This window comes from Aquarana catesbeiana, linkage group LG03 (genome assembly GCF_042186555.1).
Source record: "Aquarana catesbeiana isolate 2022-GZ linkage group LG03, ASM4218655v1, whole genome shotgun sequence".
NCBI classification, from domain to species: Eukaryota; Metazoa; Chordata; class Amphibia; order Anura; family Ranidae; genus Aquarana; species Aquarana catesbeiana.
This window is the reverse complement of record NC_133326.1, coordinates 187255720-187269188: the sequence shown is the minus strand read 5'-3', so window position 1 is coordinate 187269188 and position 13469 is coordinate 187255720. Positions and strand designations below refer to the sequence as shown.

The window sequence follows — 13469 nt, the reverse complement described above, 5'->3', positions numbered from 1 at the left end:
CACAGGATGGCTGGGGGGCAGAGACTAGAGGTCAGCTGATAGAGAGAGATATAAAAGAGAAAGAAAGGAGGAGAACAAAAGAGAGAGTGGTACCATCCTAAAATGTACCATAAGGGATTTTAATATTGTACAAGTGGAAGAGACTCAGGGACCGCTAAATGTCAGTGGGTTAGGGGCACAAATTACTTGTCTTGCCTTAGGTGCTGACAACCACGCTACAAAAATGTTACTGTTAGGGGTCCCTGCAGCTTGGGAAATTTTATCAATGGGTCACCGCACTAGTAAGGTTGAGAACCACTGCACTAGAAAATAAAATGGCGGTCGTTGCAATACTTTCTGTCACACCGTATTTGCGCAGCAGTCTTACAAGCGCACTTTTTTTTGGAAAAAAATACACTTTTTTTTTAATTAAAAAAATAAGACAACAGTAAAGTTAGCCCAATTTTTTTTTATATTGTGAAAGATAATGTTACGCCAAGTAAATCAATTCCCAACATGTCACGCTTCAAAACTGCGCCCGCTCTTGGAATGGCAACAAACTTTTACCCTTAAAAATCTCCATAGGCAACGTTTAAAACATTTTACAGGTTGCATGTTTTAAATTACAGAGGAGGTCTAGGGCTAAAATGATTGCTCTCGCTCTACTGATCACAGCAATACCTCACGTGTGGTTTGAACATAGTTTTCATATGCGGGCGCTACTCACATATGAGTTCGCTTCTGCACGCAAGCTCATCAGGACGGGGCGCATTTAAACATTTTTTTTTTTTTTTTACTACTTGTTTATTTTACCTTTTTTTTTTTTTAAAAAAAAGTGTAAAAATAAAAGTGTCACTTTTATTCCTATTACAGGGAATGTAAACATCCCGTAATAGAAAAAAGCATGACAGGACCTCTTAAATAGGAGATCTGGGGTCAAAAAGACCTCAGATCTCATATTTAGACTAAAGTGCAATAAAAAAAAAAAAAAAAATTAAAATTGTCATGTCATTTAAAAAAAATAAAATAAAAAAAAATAATAAAATGTCCCTTTAACAGCTGTGGGCGGTCCGTAAGTGGTTAAAGTGTAAGTTCACCTTTACAGAAAATCTGTAAGGTGAACTTACACTGGACCCCCTTCCCCATCCTCCCCCGGTCCCACTGTATCCGAGACCGGCGATCACCCACTAGGTGACAACGGTTCGCAGATTTACCAGTCTAGGGATTTGAAATCCCTGCTGCTTTCTTTCTTCTCCCCCGATGACAGGACGGGCTAAGCGGATTCCGATTGGTGGTCGGTGCCATCTATGTGATCCCCAAATCAGTGAAGCAGCAACCCAATGGGGTCTGCCAACACAGCCACATTATTCACAAATTCTTGTGAATGGATAAACTACAAGTACCCTCTTTGCCACCATGGCAGATTTCTAGTTTGAACTGTGGGCATGCAGATCAGCATGCCTATAGTTCATTCACACTGACTACAGTTCTCAAAGTGACAGCCAGTACAAAGGTGCAGGCAACAGAGCTGTAGGCAGTGTGTAAAGGGGCCTCAAATTGCACTTGTGATCTGTGGGAGCAAAACTTTGCATGCTCTGGTTAAAAAAAAAAAAAAAAAAAAATGCACAATTATTACCTGCTAAAGGATGTGCATTTATTATTTTTAATGTAAAGGTGAGCCTTTAAAAGCTTATCCACAGACTGACTACACCACATTTAGTTCTGTAAAGAACAAAATCCAAAACCCAAGCATTCCATATTGAAGGGCAACCTCTGAAGTGGTCAGTTCTACCAATTTACCTGCCATTCAAAGTGCTCAAAAAACACTGATAACAGCTGACATGCATCATATATGCTTGGCTACTTCTACACATCTCTAGTCTTATTACATGGAAATGTGCAATGATAGGTTGTGATGACATACAGAAAGCAATGCAAAATACAGAGCACAAATAGTGAGACCCCCGGAGCTCAATACTGCGGTTACACAAAAACAGCTTAGTGTTCTCCACAATTTTCTATTACCACTACTCAAAAATGTAATATTTGTCAAAGCTCATCTCTAGCATGTCCTTACTGCTACATCCAGAGCATTGATAAGGTGCTGAAATAGCAAAGGGGAAAAAAAATTTAAAAATCATCCTACAGTATAAGGCAAGAATTTGGCTATACATGCATATGGGGGTGTAAATATGCACATACATGCGCAAAATTCTTCTATTCTTCATCCTCTTCTAGTTGCCAGTGTTTCCCCTAAAAATGCACGTACGTAAAACATTGTACTCAAAAGAAAAATTTTCAATTTTATTTTACAGCTCTGAACTTATCACTGAATTTAGGGTTGTCCCGATACCACTTTTTTAGGACCGAGTACAAGTACCGATACTTTTTTTTTTCAAAGTACTCGCCGATACCGATTACTGATACTTTTTTTTTAATGTCACGTGACAGTTTTTTTTTTTTTTTTTTTTTTTTTTAACAATGCTTTCTTTTTTTTCGGGGGGTGGGGGTGAACGGTGTCTGTGTGTTTTTTTTTATTATTATTTACAATTTTTATTTTTTACAATAATATTTTTTTTATTCATTTTTGCTATATTTTTTTTTTTTTTTTTTTTAATCAGCCCTGTTGGGGGGCTTTGGTGAGATATCAGGGGTCTTAACAGACCCCTGATATCTCCCCCTTGAGACAGAGAAAGAGACCGAGGATAGAAATTCCCCAGTCCCTTTCTCTGCAGCCTCAGCTGCACTGACAATGAACGGAGAGAAGACAGCGGCTCCTCTCCATTCATAAACTGACACATCGTAATCACAGGAGATTACAATGTTTCAGTTATGTGAATGGACAGAGTCAGCTGACTCTATCCATTCACAAAGGAAGGAGGAGGGGGAGAACGGAGGGGACAGCGGAGAGGCACAGCAGAATGGAGGAACGGAACGGAGGGGGACAGAGAAGGAGAGGGGGACAGAGGAACGGAACGGAGGGGGACAGAGGAACGGAGGAACGGAACGGAGGGGGACAGATAAGGAGAGGGGGACAGAGGAACGGGAGTGGGCATGGAGGAGGATGAGGTGACAGTCAGCGGAGATCGCGTGGGGAAGTTACAAGCACCGATCGCTGCTGTATGTCACTGAAAGCCGCGGGGGGGAAGCTTGTAACTCCCCCACACGCCGATCACCGCTGACTGTCATAGTATCGGCGGAAGCATCGGGAGCATTTGCCCGAGTACAAGTACTTGGGCAAATGCTCGGTATCTATGCCGATACCGATACTAGTATTGGTATCGGGACAACCCTAACTGAATTACTGATCTTTATGTAGCTGTACACTTTTCATAGACAGCAATGCTCGTGGTCAGATGGGCAAAAAAAAAAAAAAAAAAATGTTTTTTACCAATGTGCAAGAGGCCTAAGGCCTTCTCACACATGAGCAATAAGATGCACCATATACATGTAGAGAAACATATTGTGTATCATGTCTCTATACAGGCAGTCCCTGAGTTACAAATGACATCCACTTGTGCTCCACGCTGGTCCTGGATACCTCCAGACACATCCCATACTGCAGTACTACATGTACTGCATGGCCAGAAGAGCCCAGATAACATAACAAGCGCCCGGAACATCCCACATCCATGCACAGGCGGACGTTACACTTACAAATGCAGTGTTGCGACTTATGAACAACTTCAACTTACGAACAAACCTACAGTCCCTATTGTGTTCTTAACTCGGGGACTTCCTGTACGCAGCAAAATTTCCATCTTTGGTCACATTAAAGTGTTACTAAACCCACAACAGTAAAATCAGTGTGTATATGCAGTAAGGCATGCTTGTTAGGCCCCTTTCACACTGAGGCGCTTGTAAACTGCCAGTAAAACACTGAGCACTTTTCAGGCGCTTTTGAAGCGCTTTCCATTAATTTCAATGGAGAGGGGTGTTTTTTTTTTTATTTTGTTTTTTCACCACCCTGCCAGCGCACTGCTCCAGTGTGAAAGCATTCATTGATTTTAATGAAAATAGGTTTTCGTGAGCTTTTCAGATGCTTTTTTTTAGCGTGAAAGCGCCTGAAAAATACCTCATTGTGAAAGGGGTCTTATACTCACTGTGGAACCTAAGGGGTTAATCATCTGCACTGTGTAAAAAGGTCTGTTTGATCCAGTCTTCTCTGATCCTCCCCTTCTTCCACTGTCCTCAATATATTTCCTGATAATACAGAGCCTGGGGACAGGCTGCACGTGCTCAGTCTGGTGTGTATTTCTAGAGTTTTTTTTTTTTCTTGGGAGGGTCCATGTGATCTGCACTGCCCAAACAGGGGGTCAGGGGTCCTGCATCCTGATAGGATAGTCAGTGCAGAATGAAAACTCCTCCTACAAGCTTTAACCAGACACTGATAGAAGTCACAAGACTACTATACACTGCTGATGAGAAAAGGCATTCAGCAGTTTATATTTACTAAAATAATTGCATTTCCATGATCTGTGTACCGTGGGAGACCAGATATAGTGAATGCATGGTCCTGGGTTTAGTAACAGTTTAAAAATAATGGCACCAATGCACGGTAATGCTGCAGTTAATGTTTAGTATTATTTCCCTGGGCAAATGTTAACCACTGCGCAAAGCACTAAAAGCCTTGCACACCCAATAAGAGCGTGACTGTTTCCAGCAGTTCCCTGGTCATATATTTGAAGAGGAATATAAAAATACAAAGAAGTCCTAAATTAAAAAACGTACCAAGTTGTTGACAAATTGACCAGAACTGCACTCCCTTCCTAGTGTCATTTAAAGAGAATATCAGTCTAACCTCCCAGATACTTAAAGAGGAGTTCCACTGGTTAAGTTTATTTAAAGTCAGCAGCTACAAAAAGTTTAGCTGCTGACTTTTAACACTCATCTGTCCCACAGTACAGCGTGGTTGCTGCCCGATGCCTCGCTCCTCTCCCCCCCTAGCAAAAGCATTGTAAGTGTGGGCGCCGCCTGGCTGGGACAGCTTGCGGCTTCACAGCTGGGCGCGAACTGCGCATGTTTCGCTGTGCTCTGTCAGTGGCCAGGCAATCTTCTGTGACGTGTGACGTGTCCCAGAAGATTGGAGGGAGGGGTCACCTAGGGGGAAGAGGAGTCACCTAGTTGGCCAGGAAGTGGGACAGGAAGTCCCTCTCAAAACCAGGTAACCCCCCCAAAAAAATGACATGCCAATTGTGGCATCAGGGGGCGATGAGTACTTAAAGCAGAAGTTCCACTTTTGAATGGAACTCCACTTTAAAGTGGTTATAAAGCCTACACATTTTTACCTTCTTGCATTAAGGTAAAAAAAAAAAAATGTTTAGGCATTGGCAATCTCTGCCCCTTCTTTGACTTACCTGAGCCCTTATTAGATCCAGCGTTGTGCTTGTCTGCAGCGGTTCTCTTCCCTCACTTCAGGGTCTCACTGGCTTTGCTGAAGCAGAGGGAACCACTGGCTCTCGCTGCTGTCAAAGCCTGTGATGAGAGAGCAAAGGGCAGAGTCCCACTGTGTCAATAGACAAAAGGCAGGAGCCAGGAGCTAAAGCAGGGGACCCAAGATGAGGAGGTTTGGGAGCTGCTCTGTGCAACGTTATTGCACATAACAGACAAGTATAAACCGGTTTAAACAAAACAAAACAAAAACCAAAACACACCATTTACAATTTAAGCTGGCCATAGAATGATCGAAATTAAGCAAGATTAGCAGGGATGGGCCAAATTTTGATATGCATGTGGCCATCCCTACTGGACAGAATTTGATTGACTTCTGTAAAATGGGCAAGTTGGAAAACTTGTCAATCGGTGACTGTAGCTGCTGATTAGTGTATTCTGACAGCGGAGAGTGCCACTGTCAGAAAATAGCAGGGGGATTCCTCTATTATGACCAGCTTTACAAACAGAGACTCCCTTAAGTTCAACTGCCATCTGGTTCTAAGCTGCAGCCAAAGTTAGTTTTTTATGAAATACAGAAATTGCCTGCTGAAGATAAAGGCAATACTTAAATCATCTAAATGGTGTCAAGTTCGAGAGGAAAAAAAAAAATGAAGGCCAAAAGACAAGAATTATGACAAAGTGATCATCAAATGTAAGGTCTGCTATAATAGTATCCTAAAGATGTGCTCATATTGCACACAGAAATGAGCCTCTCTCTGACACGTTGCTAATGAATCCAAAAGTTGCAATAAGAACATGAGCAGTTTTACAATTTACTTTACCCATTAGGGCTCACAATTCCAGGCATCAACGTGTTATAACCTTGATAGAACTGGAATATAATAAAGTCTAAAGTATATCCCCACCCAAAACATTCTTACTTTTGTATAGAAGACACCTGTCATGGTTTTACTACCACTGAAACTCCATTAGATTGATTTTCCCTTACTTTCTGTCCCAGCAGACAATCTTCTAATACATAGGAAGTGAATTTAACTCTCCAACAGCATTACAGATAGAAATAAAAATGAGTTCCCTTAGTATATAGTAGGAGGAAAGACTAAAATCACTGTCAGTTTTTTTTTAATCTTGTAACATCAAACCACACAACCTTCATTATTCACCTATATGGCAGATGGTTGGCTAATTCTAAACACAAAAAAAAATGCCAGCACTCCAACAGCATATCAGTAAAAATCTGATATGTTTGAGTGTACCCTTCTGATATGGGATTTCAAGAAACCGTCATCTTAAAAGTTCAGTTTTGAGTGCTGACGTTTTTCTGTTTGAAATGCCATTTGTGTCTGTGCCCTTGTTGCAGATTTTCCCTCACTTCCTGTTTGGTAATACTGTTGTCTGCAAACAGGAAGCGAGAGGAATTCTCTAACAGAGCCCCAGAAAGCAGTACGTAGCCTTTAAAACACAGTGTTCATCAACCCTGTCCTCGGGGCCCACTAACAGGCCAGATGAGATGCAGACTAGAATACTGCAATCGCAGAGCATCAAATGATATCACCTGTGATGTATTTCAGTTATCTTGCTAACCTGCCCTGTTAGTGGGCCCTGAGGACAGGGTCGATGACCACTACTTTAACACACTAGAGAAAGGTGTTTTAGTCAATATCTCTGAATGATATCAAGCCAGGAAAAAAATCTCCCTACAGATGCATCTCCATGGCCACAACTGGCTCCTGGTGTTCCATTTCTCCAAGCTAAAAGGCGAGCACAGCACAATGGCTATGTGGTTAGCAAATCCGCCTGGCAGCACTAGGGTCATTGGTTCAAATCCCAAACATGGCACTACCTGCATGGATTTTGCATGTTTTCACTGTGCCTGCTTGGGTTTTCTCCCACACTCCAAAGACATGCTGGCAGGTTAATTTACTCCTGTCTAAATTGGCCCTATTATGTATGAATAAGAGTTAGACACCTTAGCTTGTAAGCTCCCTGAGGGCAGAGACTGATGGGAATGAACAAAATATATATTTTCTGATAATATTTTTCTTCAAATTGTTGGTGCTATATAAATATCTATAATAAAAAAAAAAAAAAAAAAAAAAAAGGTACAGCAACTCTTGTTTTAGCCCTTGAAGCAACAGTTATAGCTTAAAAAATACAACCAACCCTTGTTCTTTAAGCCCTGGTTCACACTGGAGCGCTCTGACATGCGATTTGACATGTCAAATCAGTGGCAATTGCCATCAATGGCACCGTCCTAATCAGTGCGGCGCCGCGACGATTTTAAAAAGTAGTTCTTTTTCTACTTTTTGCGATTTCGGGGTGCGATTTACATCTGTGCAAAAACCTGCACAGATGTCTCTGAAATCGGGACTGACATGCGGGAGTGAAATTGTGCGAGTTCAGCTGAACTCACGCGATTTCATTCCCGCAGCTCAGTGTTAACCTGGGCTAAAGGAAACAGACTACCTTTTCTAGAATTGCCAGTTGCCGGGCTGTCACACTGACCCTCTTAGATTATTGATGCTTAGACACCATCTGGGAAAAAAAGTATACAGATAAAGACCTCTGTTCATTAACTTGGAATGGATCTGGAAAGACTCTTTAGCTAGTATGACAACAGTCAAGAAGCTAGCATATTTAAAAAAGCCAGCAATGGCAGCCGCCATATTTATATAGGTATGGATGTAGCTTTAGTTAGCTATGCTAATCCAAACATACAAATAAAATGTTGCATTTTTAAACATCTATTGCTACAATTCTTTTTAGGAGCGTGTTATGAGTCATTACTTAAAATAATAAATCGTTGTCTTCTAAAAAACTTAATATTGTAGATTTTCCAAAACCGAAGGGGAAAAAAAAAAATAAAAATAATAATACCTGCATCTTGGGTCAGACTGATATGGTTAGGATTCAAACGATCCCAGGAGGAATGAAGGATATTCTGCTGCAGTGTGATGCAGCTTCATTAGGAAACAAACGGGTTAAAGTGAGCAGGAAGACAATATACACAGGAGCAAAGTGTGCACTCCCTTTTCACCGCCCCCTGCCTCCCCAGCCAAAGGCACCAACAGAAATCCTCCTTGGCTCTGCTGTCGTCAATTTCAGGTTGAAATCGCTAGTTCAAGAGGTTTTAAGTATTTACAACAAAAAAACATAGCCACCTCTAAAATACTTTGAAATGTAAACATTTGCAACACTGGGTGTTCGATATGATGATCTTTTCAGGAAAGTCTGCAAAAGGAGATGCACTAAACGTATTTCTTTTTTTTTTTTGTAAAGATAAAGACTTTGCACACAGCAATGGTATGCTGCAGACATACGTACTGCATGGGGTGTGATGAACCCGGGATGATTACAAGACATCAGCTGGGGGCGCCATATTTGGCCTCTCCAAAAGACAAAAGAGGGAAATACCAGCAACGAATGCATATCATCAACAGATATGCAACCCCCATCCCATGTTTCTAGCAGCAACCTACAGAAACAAGTAGTACGGGAGGACCATACCATCCCCACAAAGAGCAACCTAAACATTCACTCACATAGAGATCATTCCGAACATTTATAGAAGGTTATGTTGTAGAACAATGTATTCCGCAGTCCTAAGGAGGGGCAACCACACGCCATATACATTTAACACAATCTAGCATGATGGACAGCTTGCCTCAGAGTGAAGATCCAGCAAATTTACTGAATAGAAGGCTAAAGGCAGCATGGTGTTCCCCTTCTTTGTGTTCTGCTGTTGTGTCTGAGCTGGCCTGACTTACACACAGGATCGCTTGTTCCTCCCCCATCATGTCTGTAGCCTGTGAGCAGAAAGCCCTGGAAAGACCTCCAGCTTTGCAGAGGGTGTGAGAGGATGTACACGGCACACCTCCCTCAGCATCCTAGAATTTTTATTATACACACACAATATATGTGTGTATAGATCTATCTATATGCAGCTTGGCAGGGGTGTGAGAGGATGTACACACAGCACATCTCCCTGGGCATCCTAGTTTCCCCCCCCTACCCCCTTTAAAACACACATTTTGTGTGTGTGTACATAAACACACATATATGCAGCTTTGCAGAGGGTGTGAGGGGATGTACACATAGCACACCTCTCAGCATTCTAGGTTTTATTAAACACAAAATATCTCTATGTAGAGATACATGTACACACACGCACCTTTGCAGTGGGTGTGAGAGGGGGTATATACAGCAAACCTCCCTAACATACATACAGATATGTATGGAAAGATCTATCCAGACACACAGCTTTGCATAGGGGCAGAGAGTGTGGAATGTACACACAACACACCTCCCCGAGCATTATATATTCTCTCTTGAGAGATTATATACAACACACCTCCCTGAGCATTACATATTCTCTCGAATATATAATCTCTCAAGAGAGATATAATGCTCAGGGAGGTGTGTTGTGTGTACATTCCACACACTCTGCCCCTATGCAAAGCTGTGTGTGTGTATATATATATATATATATATATATATATATACACACACACACACACACACACACACACACACACACACACAGTTTTGCAGAGGGTGTGAATATGTACACACCTCTCTGAGTCTTTACACATATACAATGTTTTGCAGAGGGTGTGTAGAGCGTGTACACACACATAACACCCGTCTAGATCATATACATATGCCTCATCTATGGTATACATACAACTTTGAGGAGGGTGAGATGAGGGGGATGTACACACAGCACACTTCCCCAAGCACCTGATCACACAGGGATAGAACATATAGTGCGATTATATATATATATATATATATATATATATATATATATATTGAATATAGAATGGAGGAGATTGTGAGGCTAGGCTGTGCACACCTGATCACACAGGGATAGAACATACATACACAGCACACCTGATCACACAGGGATAGAACATACATACACAGCACACCTGATCACACAGGGATAGAACATATAGGATCTATATGACAAATATAGAATGGAGGAGATTGCGAGGATAGGATGTACACACAGCACACCTGATCACACCTGGATAGAACATATAGGACATATATGATGAATTGATGAGGGTGTGATGAGAGGATGCAGACACAGCATTCCATCCATGCAGCCTGTCGGGCCCCTTTCTTCCCCAATGCCATGTCCTGACAATGAAGCTCAGGTGATGGCAGTCTGTAAACACATCCAGTAGATGGGCTTTAGACAGAGGATAGAATAGATCACCGGGGGGGGAGGGGTCCTACATTACAGCCTCATCACCAGAGGCCAGAAGCAGACATGAATTCCCAATGACAGGATGAAGCGGAGAGAGGCCTGGCATACAATCGGTGTGTGTATGGCTGTATGCACAAGGTCAGTTGTGTAGATGGAGGGGGAATAGTACGGCCCCTACCTTACCCACCCCCCTTCCTTCCCTCAGTGCCAAGTGTGAGCTGTGCTGACCATGAACCCGCCATATTCTATGTGTGGAGAAGACATACATGACAAGAGCTCACCTACAATGTGCACCAGCCAGGAACCAGAAGTCCTCAGAGCCCGAGTCACACACACCCTCCTGTCCGGTGCTGAGCCTGGCACTATGGAGGAAGAAGAGGGGCTGAGCGCTCACTCCCTCAGTCTGTGAGGTGACAGGAGAAGTCTCTGGACCGTTATCTGCACAGGGAAACGTCCGGCCGCACTCACCTCACTGGAGCCCTCCAACAACGGCTGGCGCTCGAGACACAAATAGCGGGTATTTGCAGTGCCTGTGCTGACTGCAGCCCCAATGTGTACAAACCCCACTCCTCCCGTGTCTCAGCCTACGCTGGCTCTATGTCACTGCCTCTCTCTGGAAAATGGCGTCGGCTGCTTGCACGGGGTTCACAGCCCTGCCTGCCAGGGAACCTTCGACTGCTGCGGGTGTGGGGGTGGGGAGAGCTCGAAAAAGCTCAAGTCTCTGCCCTCAAGTAAAATGGCGCTAGCGAGACGACAGAGTGCGCCATTTTGCTTGTGGGCGCAAGCAGGGATTCCCGTGATGCCACGCCCTCTCCGTGTAAGCCGTGTAGCGCCGGAGACCTGTAGTGACATTTTAGGTAAGGGCAAAGCCCTGCATTAACGAAGGGGACTTGAGTAGGCACGGACAGCTGCCGCTGCAATCCGACGTGGTGCGGGAAGGGTGTAAGAGTCGTGTTCGGCGAACGTATTTTTTGGTAGCGCCATGTTGTGAGTGGAAATCTCACCTTGGTGTAATGTGTCATAAAGCGGGCACAGTATTACGGAGGCAGCCATGTCCTATTACACACGCAAGTGCCCGGAGTCTGGTAACAAGGCCGCCCTGATAAGCCGGCAGCTCCCCGGAGAGGGGTGGGGATGTCATTAGATGTCTCTGGGTGGCCATCTCTGCGCCGAGTATCACCATGGTGCTTCCAGCCGAGGGGGCAGAGGGGGAGAAGAGACGCCTTCGGGGTTTCCCAGGCTGGCTTTGCAGGGGCTGTTGTTTGGAGTGCGCAGGCTCGAGGTGCGTGCTAAAAACTCGCTGACTCCTGCACTGTCTCCATAGAGAGAGAAGGGCAATGGACGGGACTGGAGAGGGGACGAGGACCGGGGGAGGCGGCGGCTGTACCGTCCTCTCTCACCACAGCGTCTGCGTGTGTGCAGGGAGACTATGAGGGGGAAAAAAACGGCTGCTGATTGGACATTGGTCGCTGCACCAAGTATTGTATTTGTTGAGTGGTTATTAAACTGTCTTCTCCGTAGCCCTGTGCGCTTTTCTAGTCCCTCTGTCTTTTTACGTTGTCCTTGTAGCCGATGGCCGATCATGGCGCCCTGTTTAGTTTGCTGTCATTTTAATGTTGTTTGTTGGTGGGCGGGGCTAGCTAGAGGCAGCCAATGGGGACCGGAGCGGGGCTTCGACGGCGCTGCGCGATAGGCTGCTCGTGACATCATGTTGCAGTAGGTGGGAGGGGAAGGAGCTGCTGGGGGATGCGGGTGCAGAGGGAGAACTCGACGCCATTATGTAACCGCGCACTCTCACTAAAGGTTCGTTACACGGCGGTGCGCGGGATAATACGGAGCCTGCGCTTCTTTTTCTCCCACAGTGACCGGGGCTTCAATGTGTTTTGTTTTTTTTTTTTTTTCCGGGTGTGCAGTCTCCGCTGTCTAACGACGGGCCTTAATTTGTGAGTGCGTCACAGCAATATGGTGCCGAGGAGGGAGGGGGGGGAGAGGCGCTGGGACTGCACGTCTTGTGCGGGTCACGTGACTGGGTTGCCTGGTGACCGGGCTTGGCCGAGATTCAAGATGTTAGAGACGGATGTGGGGGAGGAAGGAGCTGGGGGAGGGGGAGTTCAGTCTGGACCTCGGATCACCATTTTGCAGATTAGTGAACGCTCGTCCGCTGGTAGGCGACATGAGAGGCAGGCCGGCCTCGGCGCTTGTCATCGGGTCTCAATAACTTTACTGACGGCGACTTCCCCCATAATTCATGTGGGCCCTGGATAGGGGGGGGGGGGGTGACGGCTTTATGCTCATATTTAATTGTAATGACCAATTAATAAGTAAGGCTTTAATAGAAGGGCTGTAATAATGATACTGATGTTATTACATGTGTTTTCCAGGAAAAAAGTTCCTGTGTAATGATCAGTAAATTACTTGCTTTATAGACGCGTATTTGTACATAATTTATTTTTCCCTTCTGTTTAGACTTTATGTGCGTAAAAACGCGTATATACCGAGATTTATAGTCAAGTCGTAAAACGCGTATTCTTGAAGATTTTTGGAATCTGTTACAGATCTGAATGCGATGCATGTTTACGTGCCTGTGTGGTTCCATTGAAAACGATGCAGCTGTGTTCAGATCCATAATTGAAAAATAACTTTTATATGCGTGTTTTTTATTTTTTTGTTTATCTTTTTACAGTCGTGTAAATTATATTCTTACACAGGATTTATCTAGTGCCAACAGTTTGCGCAGTGCTTTAGAATATAAAGGGAGACCATACAATTTAATACAAGAGGGTGGCGAGGGCTCTGGACCCGGGAGCTTGCAATCTAGTAGAACAAAAGGTAACGACTGCAAGGGATGAACTGATGGGAGAAATAAGATTTGGTTATATGC

The 13469-nt window shown here is 44.0% G+C and overlaps 1 protein-coding gene across 12 annotated transcripts in view; it reads right to left on the bottom strand.

The window, feature by feature from the left end:
• The window catches only part of KMT2E (lysine methyltransferase 2E (inactive)), a 181176-nt gene extending 169072 nt beyond the window's left edge, over positions 1–12104 (bottom strand). For 5 of the 12 annotated variants that reach the window (XM_073619624.1, XM_073619623.1, XM_073619621.1 and 2 more), the window contains exon 1: positions 10870–11254. The gene's annotated coding sequence lies outside the window, so the exon portion shown is untranslated. Of the gene's footprint in view, positions 1–10869; positions 11258–11592 lie in introns of those variants that run through there. The other 7 variants (XM_073619629.1, XM_073619631.1, XM_073619628.1 and 4 more) reach the window with 5 other exon arrangements.
• Between the last annotated feature and the right edge of the window lie 1365 nt (positions 12105–13469).